The sequence below is a fragment of the Panthera onca genome, chromosome B4 (genome assembly GCF_046562875.1).
Source record: "Panthera onca isolate mPanOnc1 chromosome B4, mPanOnc1 haplotype 2, whole genome shotgun sequence".
Classification (NCBI taxonomy): domain Eukaryota; kingdom Metazoa; phylum Chordata; class Mammalia; order Carnivora; family Felidae; genus Panthera; species Panthera onca.
In genome coordinates, this window is record NC_138345.1 from 104,305,906 (window position 1) to 104,324,033 (window position 18,128).

The following is an 18,128-nucleotide window of genomic DNA, read 5'->3' on the forward strand; positions in this document are numbered from 1 at the left end:
TAAGGAAGACACTTGTTGGAATGAGCACTGGGTGTTATGTGTAAGTGATGAATCACTAAATTCTATTCCTGTAATCATTATTACACTTTATGTTAACTAATTTGGATTTAAATTAAAAATAATTAAGTAGAAGAATAATTAGATGATTCATTAGATGTCTACTGAACCATTATTTCTGAAACATAACATGCATATAGATTACCAATGGATCTTATTAAATTGTGGATTCTGATTCACCAGGACTGGGGTAAACCCTGAACTTCTATACCTCTAACAACTCCCAGAGAAGATCACACTTTGACTAACAAGGGTCTAGACCACTCAATCAACCTACCATTTGATGTGGCTTAACCACTCTTAACTACAGAAAATTCATTAACTCATGCAATAGTCCAGTCCATTTTCAGATAGACCTAATTTAATAATAATTTTTGCATATTAATCATATATCAGTACTCTTTTAACTTTCACTCTCTGGCATTTCCCAGAAGACATAAAATGCCCTTTATACTTGAAAAAACTTCATATGTTTAAAGAGAGTTTATATGTCACTCTGTAGAAGAATTCCTTTCTTATTAAACCTTGGTTCTAATTTCCTTAGTAATCAACATTTGCCTTGTACAGCTTCAGATATTGTTACCATTTCCAAGAAGAGTGTTGATTTGCCTGACTCCCATTCACACATCAAATAAAAGTTTTAATTCTCAGTATAATCCCTACATGCGGCTGACACACAATTAAAGGATACCCAGTAGATGCTATCACAAAAAGGAAGAATTTGATGATGGAAGGCTGGAAATAGTCATAGGTAAAAAATATTTTAGTAAGAAGAGATAGTCTTCATGGGCACTCTCAGCTTAGAAACTATACGTTCTCATTTTCTTACCACTAACATCACTACAAAAAAAAATAACCTTTTCAATCAAAACTGAGAAGCATTTATAAATAGCAATTTTGCAGGAGAAATTAGGTCAGCCAATTCACATGAGTAAAGAGGAGTCACCCTCTACACCAGTTCTTCTAGTTTAATAGCCCTCAAATTTAGCATGTAGGAGAATCTCCAGAAGGCTTGTAACAACACAGATTTCTGAACTCCATCCCAAGAGTTACAGATTCAACAAGTCTGTAGTATGGTCAGGGAGCTTGCACTGCTAATAAATTCCCGGGCAATGGACTACTGCTAGGTCAAGAATCCCACTTTGAGAACTACTGCTTAAATAAATCTGAAGGAATTTGGGAACAAAATACATAGAGATCCAAAAAACACATTTCATCTTGTTCATTGAAGACAAAAAGTCTCTCAAACAAATATAGAACCAATTGATATGCTACAGTTACCATCTGCTCTTTAATAACCAAGGATCACTGATTAAGATGAGATATGCTTATCTTCTGGTCAACTAGTGTTAGGAAGAGATAGTGCAGGGCACCTGGGTGGCTCAGTCGAGTAAGAGTCCAACTCTTGATTTCGGCTCAGGTAATGATCTCACCGTTGGTGAGTTCAAGCCCCCGCCTTCGGGCTTGTGCTGACAGTGGAGACCTGCTTGGGTTTCTCCCCCAGCTCACTCTTTCTCTCAAAATGAATAACTAAACTTTAAATAAAAAGGGGGAAGAGGTAGTAAAAATCACCCCTTTCATTAGTCCCAATACCTTTTATCAATGGAAGCATTTAGTCCATAGAGGTATACAGTGTTACTAGTCACACTTACTAATGTTCCCTCCATATATTTTATTTTACATACAATTTTTTTCTATATAATTTCTTAAGTGGGAGGTGTCATACAACTACTCTTTAGTAATAATAATAAAAAGGGCTTTTTTTTTTTTTTTTTTTTGATCAAGGATGGTTTTGTTTATAAGGATTAAGTTACTGAGATCAAAGCACAAGAGAAGCAAGGGCCATGACAACAACAAAGATTCGGTAAGTGACAGTAATTTGTCTTTTGAGTGCAAGGATAATTTGGATGCAAAAAGAAAGCAAATAATATTAGTTGTAATAGACATGTTGATCTCAATATCACCTCATTTCAATCGTATAGTTACTCATTCTAAAAATATTTCGCCTATATTCACAATAGTTTATGTTAACATTGTTAAAATAATTAAATGACATTTTTTTTGCACTTATGCTTACTGTTGAGTTTAAAACTGAAGACAGATTTGAATAAAAAATAGAAGTAACTCCTTTCATACACTTTACCTATAGTTTTGTGGGAATGTGAATTTTATTTTATTTCATTAAGCAGCAAGGCCACACAATACTATGACATCGTATTATTTAGAATAAGCAACAAAACACCAAATACATAATGACTCAATCCCAAATGAAGTTTATTCTTCACTCTCTCAATATTCCAGGGTAAGACGTGGTCAGTGGTCTCCTTTCTTTCACACAGTAATTTGGGCACCTTTCTTAGCTGGCCCCTGCCATCTCCTCTGGTTTTATATCCAGATGGTGAAAGGAAAAATATAGGGTACAGGAAGCACCCCACTTCTAAAACCCTTGGTCCAGAAGTAACACACACTTTTCTCATGTTCCATTCCCGAGAACAACCCACATGGCAATATCCACTTATAAGAGAAGCTGGAAAAGTAGTCCACAGAGCCTTAAGGCTGAAAGAAGAATAAAAAGGCTCTTGTTGAAAACTTAGTTTCTCCCACATACTGTTTGTGAAATGATAATAGAAAGAAAAGATATGTAAAAGCATATTATGTTTAATTTTTCTGTTACGCACACATTAAAAAATAGATCAAATGCAATTAATTGAAATGAATTGTCATAAAATTCATATCCGGTTCTATCATAAATAGCAAGCACTTTTTATTATGTAGGTTTCATGTTTCTTGTGTTAATGCTACACATTACTCTACTTACTTGTCTAAAAAACAAACTGCAGAATAGGAGAGCTATACTAAGCACATTGTTGCTAACTCTTGTGCCTCCACATGAATATATAAGCATCAATTCTCACAAGATAAATTGTTGTGAAAAGACTACATTAATCAGCCTTTATCCATGCATTTACATGGGATTACTGTAAAATGTACCAATTTGACAAATAGTCACTGAGATTTCAGCTCATAACTAAGAGTATCTTAGCATTCGAGAAAAGCAAAAACTGTTATTGTCTAAAGTCAAAGTATGAGAAGAGAAGGCAAGTTCCAGAGAATTTTCTCTTGCATCATTCTGTGCTATCTGACATCAAATCTAAGACTAATACCAAGGCACTGGAAACAAACAAAATAGTGAAAACTTCAGAAATATTTTTTCTCCTTTTAAAAGGAAAAATAACATTTGTAGGGGAAAAATCTGTTATGTTCCTCCTCTTTAGATCATTACGAGGTGAAATATCAAGGGAGAAGAAACATCCTAAATACATTCAGCAGTTGTTTTCACCTAGAGAGATTTACTCTAATATAAAGCCCCATAATAAAGTTTTTCATTTTTGCCTCTGCTCAAATTCTGGGATCCTCACTTATAATTCTCTAAGAATTATAGAATTTTATGCTGGGAACACTAATCTAACTCCATTCTTACAGGTGAGTAAATTAAAACTCATTACTAATAATTCCTGGGTTTTCCAGGTCAAGCACCTGAAGAAGCTAGGTACACACGGCTTGACTTCTAATATGCACTTTTTAACTTCTGTCAAATATAAATCTTCCAGAATTTGACTCAAACTTATTTCTGATTAGCTAACTACCTTGATTATCAACATCACTGATACCAATCTAATATTTCTTTGAATCAGTTGGCAACACAAATAAACTGAATAAAGTTGAGCTCAGTGATTACTGCTGTTCTTTTGGTGAGACATCTTTGGGAAAAAAATCACCATTTCTTTTTCATTCAAAGACATGTGCAAGCAGTCACGGACAGTCAAGTAAACAATGAAAATAACTTAGATGGGTAATCTTCACTTTGGATATACTTTAAAAATTCATAGAGTAATGAAGCACATAAATGTATGATTCAGAAAGACCATAATTAGAAAACAGTATCTTCAGTATTAAAGTAATAAGAAAAATTTACTTTTTTAAAGTTTATTTATTTTGAAAGAAATGGAGAGAGCATGAGTGGGGGGGGGGGGGGGGAGGAGCAGAGAGAGAGGGAGAGAGAAAGACTCCCAAGCAGTTTCCACACCAGCAGCGCAGAGCCTGATGTGGGGCTCAAACTCATGAAACTGACCCAAAATTAAGAGTTGGATGCTTAACCAAACTGAGACACCCAGGTGCCCCTAAATTAATAAGAAAAATTTAATAACAAGGAGTCCTAGACAGTTGAAGTCTGTACAAAACTTTCTTCAAAATGACAATTATATAATGTACTTAACAAATGGCTCTTGTGTTCTCAGTCTGAAATGGAGTGGAAATACGTTCATAAATGTAGAGGGGTGAGATGTGGAAGGGAGGTCAAGACTAGGTGGGGAAATGGCAAGTGTTCTAGCATGTGCTAATGGGTAAAAAATCATTCCAAAACCTAGTAATGTAAAACAACAAACATTTTCTTATTTAATCATGGTATCAGTTGGTCAAAATTTGAGAAGTTCTTGCCTACATAGTTCTGGCTTAGAATCTCTCATGTGGTTGTAATGTGACAGTGGCTAGGCCTGGGAGAGTAGAAACACTAAAACAGCTCAGGCTGACTGGGGAGATATCTCTAACTCTATTTCTTTTCTCACCCCCTCCTTCTGTGGTCTTATGGCTTCTACATGTGGATTGCTAAAAGGGATAGGTTGGGCTTCCTCGCAGCATGGCAGCCTAAGGGCAGTCAGATATCACAGCAGAAGTCAAACCAAGTGGTGAACAAGGCAGAAGCTTGTTATGTCACTTTTTATGACCTAGCTTTGGAAGTCAAGGTGTCACCTCTGCAACATTTCATTATTGGATGCCAGTCACCAGCCCACTTGATTTCAAGGGAATGAAACATAGACCCTCACCTCTCAATGGGAGGAGCATCAAAATCACATGGTAAGAGAAGTAATATTGAAGCCATTTTTAGCAAATACAATCACCCACCGTAGGCTACTTTTGTGAAATGCACATTTGCTATGAAAATATTCTATTATATGAATAAGTTTTTAGTTTGTAAAGTGTAGGCAAAGTATTTTAGAATGTTTTAAAAATAGGTGAAGAGTTGGTAAGTAAAATGTTTGTTAGACATGGGTGGAATTCATGAGAATTGTCCAATATAAGATAAGTAGTTATAAAGCAGAGCATACTTGTGTTAAACATAGGCAGAGAGGGGTGGATATATCAGAGATACATAATATTCATGAGACACCTGGAAACTATATATTTATAGTATGTAAATATACCTAATAATAAATATACAAGAAGCCTGTATGTATTTAGGATACAATAGATATACATGAAAAATTATCTTTCAAAAGTCTTTATTTGGCCATCATTGGTGACTTCAATTATGACTTTATATGTCTTCTGCTTAAATAAAACAAATAAAACTCATTGCTGTTCATTAGGCTAACGGGAGAACTACATCTATCAGCCACGTGTATTTGTCCCTGCACCTATGAATCATTGAGCCAGAGTGTATTTTGTCTTTTGAATAAAGCTCAAGCTTCAAGCCTGGTCTTTGTGACCACACCATCAGTTTGGAAGGTTGATGTAGCAGAGAGAGGAACAGGACATTTGATGATTGCATACCTCAGGATTATGACCGTGTAGCCCTTCCGCACTGTACCATATTCTGTGTCTTAACCTACCTTCTTTCCCTTTGCTTCTGTGTGTTTTTAATAAACTAGATAAAATGTGTCATTTAAGTATTTTAATTTGTTCTGTGAGCTTTTCTGTATCATGACCCCCCGGATAGCGTGCTGTTGATCTACTTGGAGGCTACTATTCATTGTATTAAGGCAATGTCCTATGACACTTCATATTGGGAAGTGAGGAGGCAAAGTTTGGGTTCTTTTAACTCCAAGTATTTTTCCATACTTTTTGGATTGGGCCCCAAACAAAAACAAACAAAAAACAACAGTAAGAAACCTGATCTTAACCTACCAGGTGCCAGTCAACTGGCTTTTCCCTGGAATCCCTGAAGTCTCATTCAGCCACAGAACCCAAAATTATGCCATATATGTAAGTTGTGTCAGACAACCACCAACAAATGGTGCCAACCTGCGACTGGGTCCAGGTTAAAATTGTATAGGGGACCCGGAACCTGGACTCCTGGCAAGCTGGCAGTAAAGGCTCATTATGATCCTTTGATTAATCTTGAAATTATGCAAATGTGCATATTATGTAATTAAATTTATTTTAGTAATCATTTACTATAGTAAATATTCGTTACAGTACACGTCTGTGTTTTCTTTTCATTTACTTTCTCAATCAATTTTAGAGTTTTCGTATTATAAAATGAGTCTTTGGATTTTGGATATCATACATTTGTAAACAAGGTTTTTATTCCTGTTTCTAGGAGTCCATGAATCATCTAAGAACCAGCTGGCATAGGGAGTCAGGAGTCACACAATATGATAAGAGAAAACTTGGAGGTGATATGGGAACCCAGAAAAGAACCATCTAATCTATTTATGAGAAATCAGAGCTGAGGAAGAGAAAGGTTTACTAAGTAAATCATGAATGGATGGTGTGAAAATGTAATAGCAATGGCAAATAACCAGAGACAGATAAACTATAACTTACATATTGAAGAGGACATAGTGACAGTTTGGCTACTATGTGAAGATGGAGGAGACGTAGACTGAGAGAAAAGAATAAAAATCGAAGCAGCAGCCATGACCATGAAAGAACATGTAAATCTTGTTAAAGAGCCTAAAATTTATCCTGAGGGAGCCTAGGAAAATTTAAAATCAAGAAAAAGGAGAACATATTTTGGAAAGAGCAGGATAAAAAAATAGGAAAGAAGAAAGCTATTATAGGTAAGGTATGAAGATAGAAACACTCTTCAGTGGCATATGAAACAGGCAGGAGAATATTTAGGTTAAAACAAAATGAATGTGGTTTTGACCATGTTGAAATTTATTATCTGACTGTGAGCCATCCATTTACAGATATTCAAAATACGTTGGAAAAGCTAACCTATCAAATGAGAACTCTGATTGTTTGGAAATCATTAGTGGTATTTTAAACCATGGAAGTGAACAACATTGGTGACAAAAAGTGCAGGATTAGAAAAGAGAGCTGAAGTCCAGAATCCTAGTGAACACTAATATTTACAAAATGATTCTAACAAGAAATAGGCATATAAGAGAGAAAAATCAGGAGGGTATATGACATGGATACAAGTTAAAAAAAATTGCAAAAAGTGGGGGATGGTCTAGAATATTGAGTAAAGAAAGTTTCATTGAAGTGATAATTATAGAAGACAAATCACAATGGCTTAAGGAGATTACAGGTTGAAATAGTGTCCGTCCAAGGAATATGGCTACTGATGGTGGGAAAGGGATAGAGTAAACTGAAAAGAGAATATAAGAGTTCTTGTCTTGGAGTCACTAGAGCTCCACATAGTCCTTTGGTGGGTTTTAGAAAGTTCTAGAATCCCCTGAAATAATACACAAATAATAATTTGTATGTGTATATACACAAGTGCATTTTTTAAATGAATATTGATAGTATGAGATTCTTTTTTTTTTTTTTTTTTACGTTTTTATTTATTTTTGAGACAGAGAGAGACAGAGCATGAACGGGGGAGGGTCAGAGAGAGGGAGACACAGAATCTGAAACAGGCTCCAGGCTCTGAGCTGTCAGCACAGAGCCTGACACGGGGCTCGAACTCACGGACTGCGAGATCATGACCTGAGCCGAAGTCGGACGCTTAACCGACTGAGCCACCCAGGCTCCCGGATAGTATGAGATTCTTGAGGGAAGTCAGAGATCAAAAGATTAGTAACCAGAGCTGTATGTAATATACTAGATACCCATTAGTTTTTATACTCTATGTATAATTTTTATAACTTGCAGAGACCTAAATTTGTATATAATCACAATATATTATTGTGACTAGTTCTTATGAGACAAGAAAACAAATCTACTTACTTTATTATAATGCATATTGTTATATATTTTATTACTATTTGCTATTACTCACAATATTCCCTGAAGAAGATTTTAAATCCCCACCTGTTGCAATGCTTATTGCACTGCCTCCCATAGGAAGAGTATGCATCCCTCCTGTATTGACATAAGCCTGCTCATGTTTCTTGACTGTGTTCATGGAAGAAGTGGCCATACCAGGACCTAAAAAAATTTTATCACAGTTTTTCTATGGCTCTTTTCCTTCTGCCACAGATCCAAGAGAGATGCTATTCCTTTAGCCTAATATATTAATATACTTTCCAAAATCATATCTTTGGCTAATGTGTTCACACATCAATATTCTTGGGATATTGTTGCCATTCTCAGGTTTTTCTCCTTTTCCATTCTATGTAACCAATGCAAAGGAAGGACTGCATCAAGAATTTTATTTTTTTTCACAGAACAAGTATATATTGAGGAATGACAGAATATTACTTAATATGAACCATGCAAAAAGAAAATTGGCCACACTCCCTGGGGTCCTAAGGAATAAATAAGACAAAATCACAATGGACTTTAGCATAAAAATGTAAAGGTATAATCCAGTGAAATTTTATGGAAATCAAAGCAGTAATGTTCTCAAAGAAGGTAGAAGTTAATTCGGTTTAATTTTTTTTTTTTTTAATGAGTAAAAGTATGAGTAAACAGCTTGAAGAGTTACACATAATTAATTTGGGGGATGGGGGTAGTGGAGAAAGAGTTATGATGAGAAGGACCATCTGACTAGAAAGACATCCTAAGACAGTGATAAGACAGCAAAATTGCCAATTATTCACCTGCTCAAATAAGTGACACCAAAACTTTTGTGAAAGAAGGAACCAAAGACATTTGGAGTACAGAGGAAAAACAACATTATGTTGATTATAAGTGGAAATAGGTAACAGAGGAGGAGGAACAAGCAGTTAACTTGGAAATACAAGATGATGTTTAATACTTGGTTTGGAATTAAGCATATAGGGCTTGGAGGAACAGCGTTAATCCAAGTGGCTGGAAATACATTTTTATATTCATATAATTTCTTCCCTCTTCTAATTCATTCCTTATTTATGGATTTCATTTCTTTCATATTATATATGTCTTAAGCATCTTGATGTGTCAATGTTAAGGAAGTGGCAGTGAATTTTAAAAGACAAACCTATGCTCATGGAGTTCATATACCAGTATTCATTTATTTCAAAATATTTATTACAGATCTTCTTTTTATCAGACAATTCATCAGTACAATGGGACCCAGTAACAAACATCAGTTATTGTCCAGTGCCTTGCAAACCACGGACCCATGGTCTGTGTGTACGTGTGTATATACAAAAAGAATCTTTTACCCAGAAGCATGTCATAAATATCCTACTCTTAAAATGCACTTTACTTCTATATCCATTTCTATTAAGGTACAGAGAAGCTTAAACATAAAATGTGCTTTAAAAAAACATATTTATTTATTTTTTGGGAGAGTGCAAGTGGGGGAGGAGCAGATAAAGGGGGACAGAGGCTCTGAAGCAGGCTCTGTGCTGACAGGCTAACAGCACCAAGCCAATGTGGGGCTCAAACTCATGAACAGTGAGATCACAGATCATGACCTGAGCTGAAATCAGACGCTCAGCTGACTAAGCCACTCAGGCACCCCTCAAATGCACTTTACAAAATTGTTCTTTATTGTCTCATTGTATTTGTTTATTTTCACGTGTGGCTTTTATGACTATTATGATGTTTCCACATTTTAATAAAGTTGACAAGAAAACAATTTGAAATAATTATTTGGAAATAAAAAAGAACAAAATTAGATATCTGATAAGGGGTTAACATCCAAAATATATAAAGGACTTATACAACTCAACACACACAAAAAACAAATAACCCAATTTAAAAATGGACTGAGGAACTGGATAAACATTTTTCCAAGGAAGGCCAAGAGACACATAAAAAGATGCTCAACATCACTAATCATCAGGGAAATGCAGATGAGAACTACAACCAGATTTTCCTCACTCCTGTGAGAATAACTAAAATCAAAACACAAGAGGGGCATCAGGGCCTCTCAGTAGGTTAAGTGACCCACTCTTGATCTTGGCTCAGGTTGTGATCTCACAGTTTGTGGGATCAAGGCCTTGTAGGCTGTGAACTCTAACAGCCTGCTTGGGATTCTCTAACCCTCTTTCTCTGCCCCTTTCACTAGCATGTGCATGTTTTCTTTTTCTCTCTCTCAAAATCAATAAATAAAAAACTTTTAAAAATACACAGGAAACAAGTGTTGGTGAATACTGGACCGCTCGTGCAGTGTTGGTGGGAATGCAAATTGATATAGCTGCTGTGAAAAACAGTATGGAGTTTCCTTAAAAAATTAAAAATAGAATTATCATATGATCCAGTAATCACACTACTGGGTATTTACCCCCCCAATATGAAAACACTAATTCAAAAAGATATATGCATCCTTATGTTTATTGCAGCATTATTTACAATAGCCAAGATATGGAAACAACCCAAGTGTCCATCCATAGATGGATAGATAAAGAAGATATGCTATATATACACAATGGGATATTAGCTGTAAAAAAGTGAAATCTTACCATTTGCAACATCATGGGTGGACCTAAAGGGTATAGGACTAAATGAAGTAAGTCAGTCAGAGAAAAGCAAATACCATATGATTTCACTCATGTGTAATTTAAGAAACAAAACAAACAAAAAAATAGATTTAAATACAGAGCACAAAGGGCAGGTGGGTAAGAGCATGCGTGTATAGATAAAAGGGATTAAAAATGACACAAAATTGTATTAGTGATTTCTGAACCTCTTCAAAATCTAAGGACAATCAATTTTAAAGATATACCAAAGAATATAATTCTCTTGGAAATTAATTTCTGTCCAATTGGGTTTCAGTGTCCTACATACAAATTAAAAAAAAAAAAATAACAGAAGAGAAGTGAAGGAAAACAAAGATAAAAAATAATCTTTGCTCTCTAAAAACATAACTGCATCAATTTATTAAATACTTAAATGTTACAAATAGTAACTATGTACAACTTCCCAAGCAAATTATCAGGAACAAATCTCATAATCTTTTCCTTCAAACCTCTGTTTCCTTATGAAATAAAATTCTATACTAAGATAGTTATTAAAACACCTTTAAAATGACCTGGAATTAAAATTTAAGCATCATTAATCAGAAACTTTTAGACTGATTTTTAATTTCATTTAGTAGTTATTAAGGGTAAAAATAAAAATTCTTAGAGCGCCTTTAAATATAATACTGAAAGTTTTTAAGATTAATTGAATATACCTGTAAAGCAGATTCTGCTTTAAGTGACAACATTTGATATATTTTTCAATTTATTAACAATTGTAGCAAATTCAATTTGAAATGAATTGGCTTTGAAACTGTCAAAATTAGATATCAATCTATGCCTTAGTCATTTAATTACAATTAAATTTACAATGAAATTCCAGAGCACCTATTATGTACTTCTTACTGCAATTTCCCAAGCTCCTGCTATTTCACTATGAGATATTAAAATTTAAAAATATATATCATGCATGGTGATCAAATAAACATGTGGACATGGTGATATCAAGAATCTCTGTATGTTTCTCCTTTGCTTCAAACTCATGGGAGCCAAAACCAGGTTTATTTCTTTTCTTTGTATCCCTACCTCCTCTCAAGTTTCTCTTTGCTCTGAATGACACATCCAACCTTCCAGTAAATAAGCTTCATAATTTTGAAATCTCTATTTAATTAATTCTGTATTTTGGCCTGGTATCTAGTATGATATCAAGATTTGTTGAGTTTTAACTACAAAGTATTTCTGGTTTTTTTCTTTCTTTCATTGTGATGTAAATCTTACGCCATATTATTATAGAAGTTATTTAACTGACTGTAATAATCTTGTAGGCATTCAACAAGTGTAGGAAGAAGTCAGAATATAAACGGTCTTGGGGCAAGCCTCAAGTAGGGAGGTGTAGTGACAGATTATACACAAATATTTCAGCAGGCAGAGCATCTGAACCATCATGTCCGCACATAACAGGTGAGACTCCAGCAGTCAAGCAGGAGCGAGTGGGATGTCTGGCAGCATGTGCGGTTTACTCGGATACACACTGAAGCGCAATTTCAGCCACATGAGGGTTGCAAGAGAAAGGCAGAAAACTTGCCCCAAGGAAATAAAATGTCGTCCTGAAAGCATTATCTAAGCAGACTGCCTGGTTTCAAATCCTATCATAGGCTAGCTGACCTTAGGCAAATGATTTAAACTTTATTTAAAATAAAGTTACATAAATAAATGCATGGGAAATAACTGTCTTTCCCATTTCATTATGTGTAAAAGAAGGATAAAATCGTATCTACAACGTAGGATTAAAGAAGATCATTTACATACAAAGCTAAATAAATGCCAGCTATTATTAGCACCAGTGATTCCAGACCTGGGAAACCAGGCAAAACCTAGTATTTGCAGCTGAGACAAAAATTAGAGGTCACAGTAGAGCAAATTTGTATAAGCAGATAAAAGTCAGGGATGGTCTTGATAGATAAACATACCTTGCTCTACCCTCTCAATTCTGTAGCTTCAAGTAAAAAATGCATAACTAAATTATACGGAATTTATGTTAACATTTAAGGCACCAACATACCATTTCGTTTATTAATGATTTTATAAAATGCTTTCTAATACAGTTATCTTCACTGCCTCTTTATCAGAGTGTAAACACGTGGTTAGGTCAGATTGTTAACTGTGTGAGAACCCTTTATATCTTCATTTGGGGGAAAATACATTTCAAATTACCCTTTTTTGGGACTTCAGCTTGTATTCCTAAATTGTATGGTATGGAGCTCAGTATATGAGAAGGCAGAGCAGACAGAGATATCCAAATAATACTGATTCGCCAGACAGAGATATCCAAATAACACTAGCTCTCTGACAAGACTATCTGGGAATTCTTTTAAAAGGCATGAAAACACAAGGCAAAATATTATTAATATAACTATGTTAGGATTATACATGTTTTTGAACTATAGAAGATATCCCTGTGTTTAAATTCATAAATTATTAATTCATCCAAAAATATTTATTATGTCAGATACAACACTGAATGTGACATACTTTCTTTGAGCAATTTATATAATTGTTAACTTCAGATGAGTAACTTATCAAAACAAGCAATATCTACTTAAACTATTCTAAGGTATTATTTTTACTTTAAAATTGGTAAGAAGTATGTGCTTCCATAGCACTCCAATTTTTCATAACTGCTTTACTCTATATCAAACTGTTTTATTTATTCATTAATTTATGTATCCCTTCTACTTCACCAAGATGTCATTTATTTGATTTCCATGTCAATATTATAAGTTTCAGGCTAACTTCTGATATCATCAAGGATAGTAGTTATGAGAAAATATTTTAATCTCCCAGTACTGGGATTTTGCATTTCGTTAGAAGGGAACATTTTCTTTTCTTTTTTCTTTTCTTTTCTTTTTTTCTTTTCTTTCCTTTCTTTTCCTTTTCTTTCTTTCTCTTTCTTTCTTTCTTTCTTTCTTTCTTTCTTTCTTTCTTTCTCTTTCTTTCTTTCTTTCTTTCTTTCCTAGAAAAGCAACCGTCTTCAAAACCTTAAATAAAACGTGTATTTTTTTTTTAAATACTGAATTCACAGTAACTATTTTTATGGTAAAATGTGACAAAATTTCCAAACAGAAGGCATGTTACAGGAAACTCTCTTAAGTACTCTAAGATAATTTGAATATTTGGGTTCATATCAAAAACTGAACATTAAAATTATATTGGGAATAAACCTGGGAGTTTCTTTGTTGTAATATGGGAACATACAATTTAACTTTTCCATTTTACTACAAGAATAAACAATATTCCTGTCAGTGTTTAAGAATATCATTATATACTTTTATGTTTATTGCCATAAACACTACATTTCAAGAATTTAAATGGGTAATTCATATTTTGGTTCATTTCAGAAAAGACATTACATTATATTTATATCAAATGGTCCAATTTCAACAAATAAATTATAATATTTCATATGAATGTACTCTAAATTTCAACTCAAACTGTGCATAAAGGATTATGCACAATTAAAATTGTCTAAATAATTGAAGATATGACTAATAAAATAGGTGCTGCCATAACATTGTAAAATGAGCATATATCTAAAGAATGATATCTTACATTTATCAATTACCAACTCCATAAAATATTTTATTCCCAGTCACTGCATATTTACACAATTGCTGTTTTAACACAATATCTTTCTTTCTATCCACACCTATACCTACCTATCCATCATCAATCTATCATCTATGCCTACCATTTGCATTATATGGATAGGAGATATTATTTCCTACATGCACGTTTATATTAGGCATTTTAGTTTAAATCTTGCTTTATATTATCTTACTAACCCACATTACTTGAAAAGTGTCTTTACTAATATTTTATTTACTTTCTTGTCTTTTACTGTAATAATGTACTTACCATGTAAATCGAAGACTGCCTCTCTGCCTAAAAGTCCTTCAAATGATTCAATTAATTGCATTTTCATGACCCAAAGATATGATTAACTTATTCAAGTAGGAAAACTACTCAAGGCTCTAGGGTTGAGCTGATATCATCTACTTGAGGAACTTTAGAAAAACCTATACTTGTGAAGGAAGGGCACATTTTAGAAAGAACTAGCCACATTGGCCAATCTGGCCAAGATTAATGAAACAGCACTAGCTTAATAGGCTGCATATGTTTATGGGTCAGGCAACATGTGGACATCAAGAGTAATCTAATATTCTCTTTCTTTGTCACTTACCTACCAAAGAACAAAAGAACTATACAGATGGACAAGGTAATTTAGTTTTGACTAATTTTCAATGATTATTTAGTGATCACACAGACAGTGGGTGTTAGATACAGTAGTTTGTCCTTTAGAAATTAGATAAAGATATTGAAGATAACCTTCAGATGGTGACCTTTGTTCCTCGTCAACTTCAGCTAATTATAAGTCCTGGTTTCAAGGTTAATGTTGTTATATCCATTATGCTGTCAATTTTCTAAGATAAATCAATTCTTAAATGATATCACTGTAGTGCAAATTTTTCACATCAGGAGCCATTATGGCCATGCACTTCACAATTTAATTATTGTGAAAGGAAACTGCATTAAAATGTAGTCATGTTAAATGATGCCTTTAAACTGAGTGTAACCACTACACTTTCACTTAGATCTTTGAAAATAAAAAGTAAAATCACTTTAGAAAACTTTAATTTAAAAATGCAAAAAAAGACAAAATAAAACAAATCATTTGCTTATCTTTGCATCATAGATTGAAAAATTGTTCTATATCTTTATCTAGATAATATATACACAGAATTATATATAATGCATATGCATATAAATATATATATAATTTGTGGAAGACAGAGAACAGTAAAACTAATATATTGCCTTTCTTCAAAGAATTTCCAGTATGATCAGATACAATGGTAGTAGAAGTAAGTAGTAAATATGGTGTATGGGGCTTAAAATACACGTAAACATTTCTAACTCCTTCATGCACGACTAATTTATTCACATGTAAGAAACTTGAGAATAATATATGATTTCCATAGTGAGATTAATTTTTGCCTGCCACATATATGACCCCACTCCATGATCCCACTGTGAACTAAAATAAAAAACAATAGTGTTAATATAAATAATAATAAAGACTTTCCTGTAAAGGAAATTAGGTCATAAGTATTAAATCACTTTTTTGTTTCATACAGTGGCTTATAATCAAAGCTAGAACTAAAATAAAATATCCACTCTTACAATCTGCATCTCTGATTAGTCAGGAAACATCTTCCAATACTACACAATAAAATATAGATATGGAAAGTCTTGGATTAAAAATGGTACTTTGAGCTCTAGTTCGAAGAGTTATTTACTTGAGTGTACCATTAGATCATCATTACGATATTTCAGTTTAAAGAACATATGCAATTCTAAAAAATATGCCAAAATCTACCTAAGAACTCTGATATAGCATTCTAAGAGGTCAGGTAGGAGGTTTTTATTTAGTTGAACATAATTTGATGAGGCTAAGGGAAAAATTACAGAAAAAAGGTATTCTCTTTTGTGTCCCTCAGTATTTGGCCAACAGGTTAAAGGAAAGCTAATTAATTATCTTTGAGGGTTTTGCTCTGGGAGCTTTTAAATTTAAACTTCACATTATAACTATTAATTTAATCAATTATGTCACAGATCTATTCATCAATGTAAATGATGTATAATTTAACTTCACCATCACATTGTTCAATATCATTTACCAAAGGAGCTAATGTTTCTTGTTATTTTGCACCTCCTTTAGAACATTTAGTGTCTTCCAATTACAAGAAAGAAAAATATAAAACACGTGAAACTGGTATATGCCTTGAAGTTTCCTTGCCACTGAATTAATTAAAAGCATAGTCTGTAATTTGCATCTTCAACATTTTCGCCACTCAGCCCTCTTTATTTTCTTTGTACACAGCAACCTGACAATGAAAATATCTGCAATAGATAAATAAATCACAAGTTTATTGATTGCAGTTACCCATTTTATACCACATCTCAGACACCATATTATTTGAACAATAAATTTACCAGCAAGGAATTCAAGCAAAATGATCTCTGCCCTCAAATAGCAACTGTAATCACAACATTCAAGCATCAGTGTTGACAGTTTGCCTGAATGTTTCATCGTGCACTTCATTCTCCACAATAAATTGTAGTTTAAACTAGAGTCATCGTTTTGGCCTAGGAATCCATATTACCTTTTGGAAATTAAAATACATATTTAAATCCATACTTACATAAAGCTCAGCTATCTTCCTTTTGTATTATATTCTGTCATTTTATGTTCAAATTATTCAGATATCAAAAAGTCCTGCTGTTTTGCCTTTCTCCACGAGAATGGGAACTAACAATAGAAATGTTCAATGATGAAACCATGGTTACATTAGAAGAAGTTCTGCATTAGTCAGAGATTGTATTAATTTGTGTTATGTCCATCATTTGAGGCATATTTCAGCATTTTTAGGCAGCTTCTACTCTTGAGGGAGATACAATAAGAGCAAGGGTTTTAAAAGATCAACTACTTATATTAAATAATATTGGCAGCTCCTAAAAAAAACAGAAATGAACAAAGTATACCCTTTCCTTTGACACATGTAAAATAGCATTTCTCAGACAAAAATCATCATCGTGTATGTTAGATGACAGCACAAAAGCAAAAATACCTCTCACATAGCTAGAGATATCCTTCTTCATATCCATAAGCAAACAAACACTATTTTCCCTAAAATATCACAACTACATATTTTCAAAACATAAGGTATATTTAGTGATTTAGTCATTTTGTTTGATGAAACAAGTTTCAAACTCTTGACTATTGTTCATTAGCTACAAGAAAAAGTTATATTCTTCAAATTAGGAAACGTAGGCAAAAATAATCTTAAACACATGTACTAATTTTTGTCACACACGTAGAAATAAATAGGTTACAATTTTATATGCTATATATGTACGCATTTATAGACAGATAGATCTATATGTGTCAGGTAGTCACTACATAGATATACACGTAGATAGACACAGATACACTTATATAATTTATTTTGAATTTCCAGATCTGTAATTTTGAAATAATGGCTTACTATGTAGTCTTCCTTGACATAGTCTGTGAACATACAAATATTCATATCATGTGTATATATATATAATAAATATATATACCATATATATACACCGTATATACAATAAAATATATTTCTAATATATGTTTACATAAATAGAATCATTTAAACAGTAACAATCATAGGTAATATCAATTTGATAAGTGCACATAAAATATTGTGGGTTTTTTTAATGTTTTTATTTTAGTTTTTAGAGAGAGTATGAGTGGGGGAGGGGCACAGAGGGGGGGACAGAGGATTGGAAGTGGGCTCTGTGCTGACAGCAGTAAGCCCATGTTGGGCTCGATCTCATGAACCCCAAAATCATGACCTGAGGCAAAGTCAGACGCTCAACCACTTGACTGAGCTGCACAGGCACTCCAAA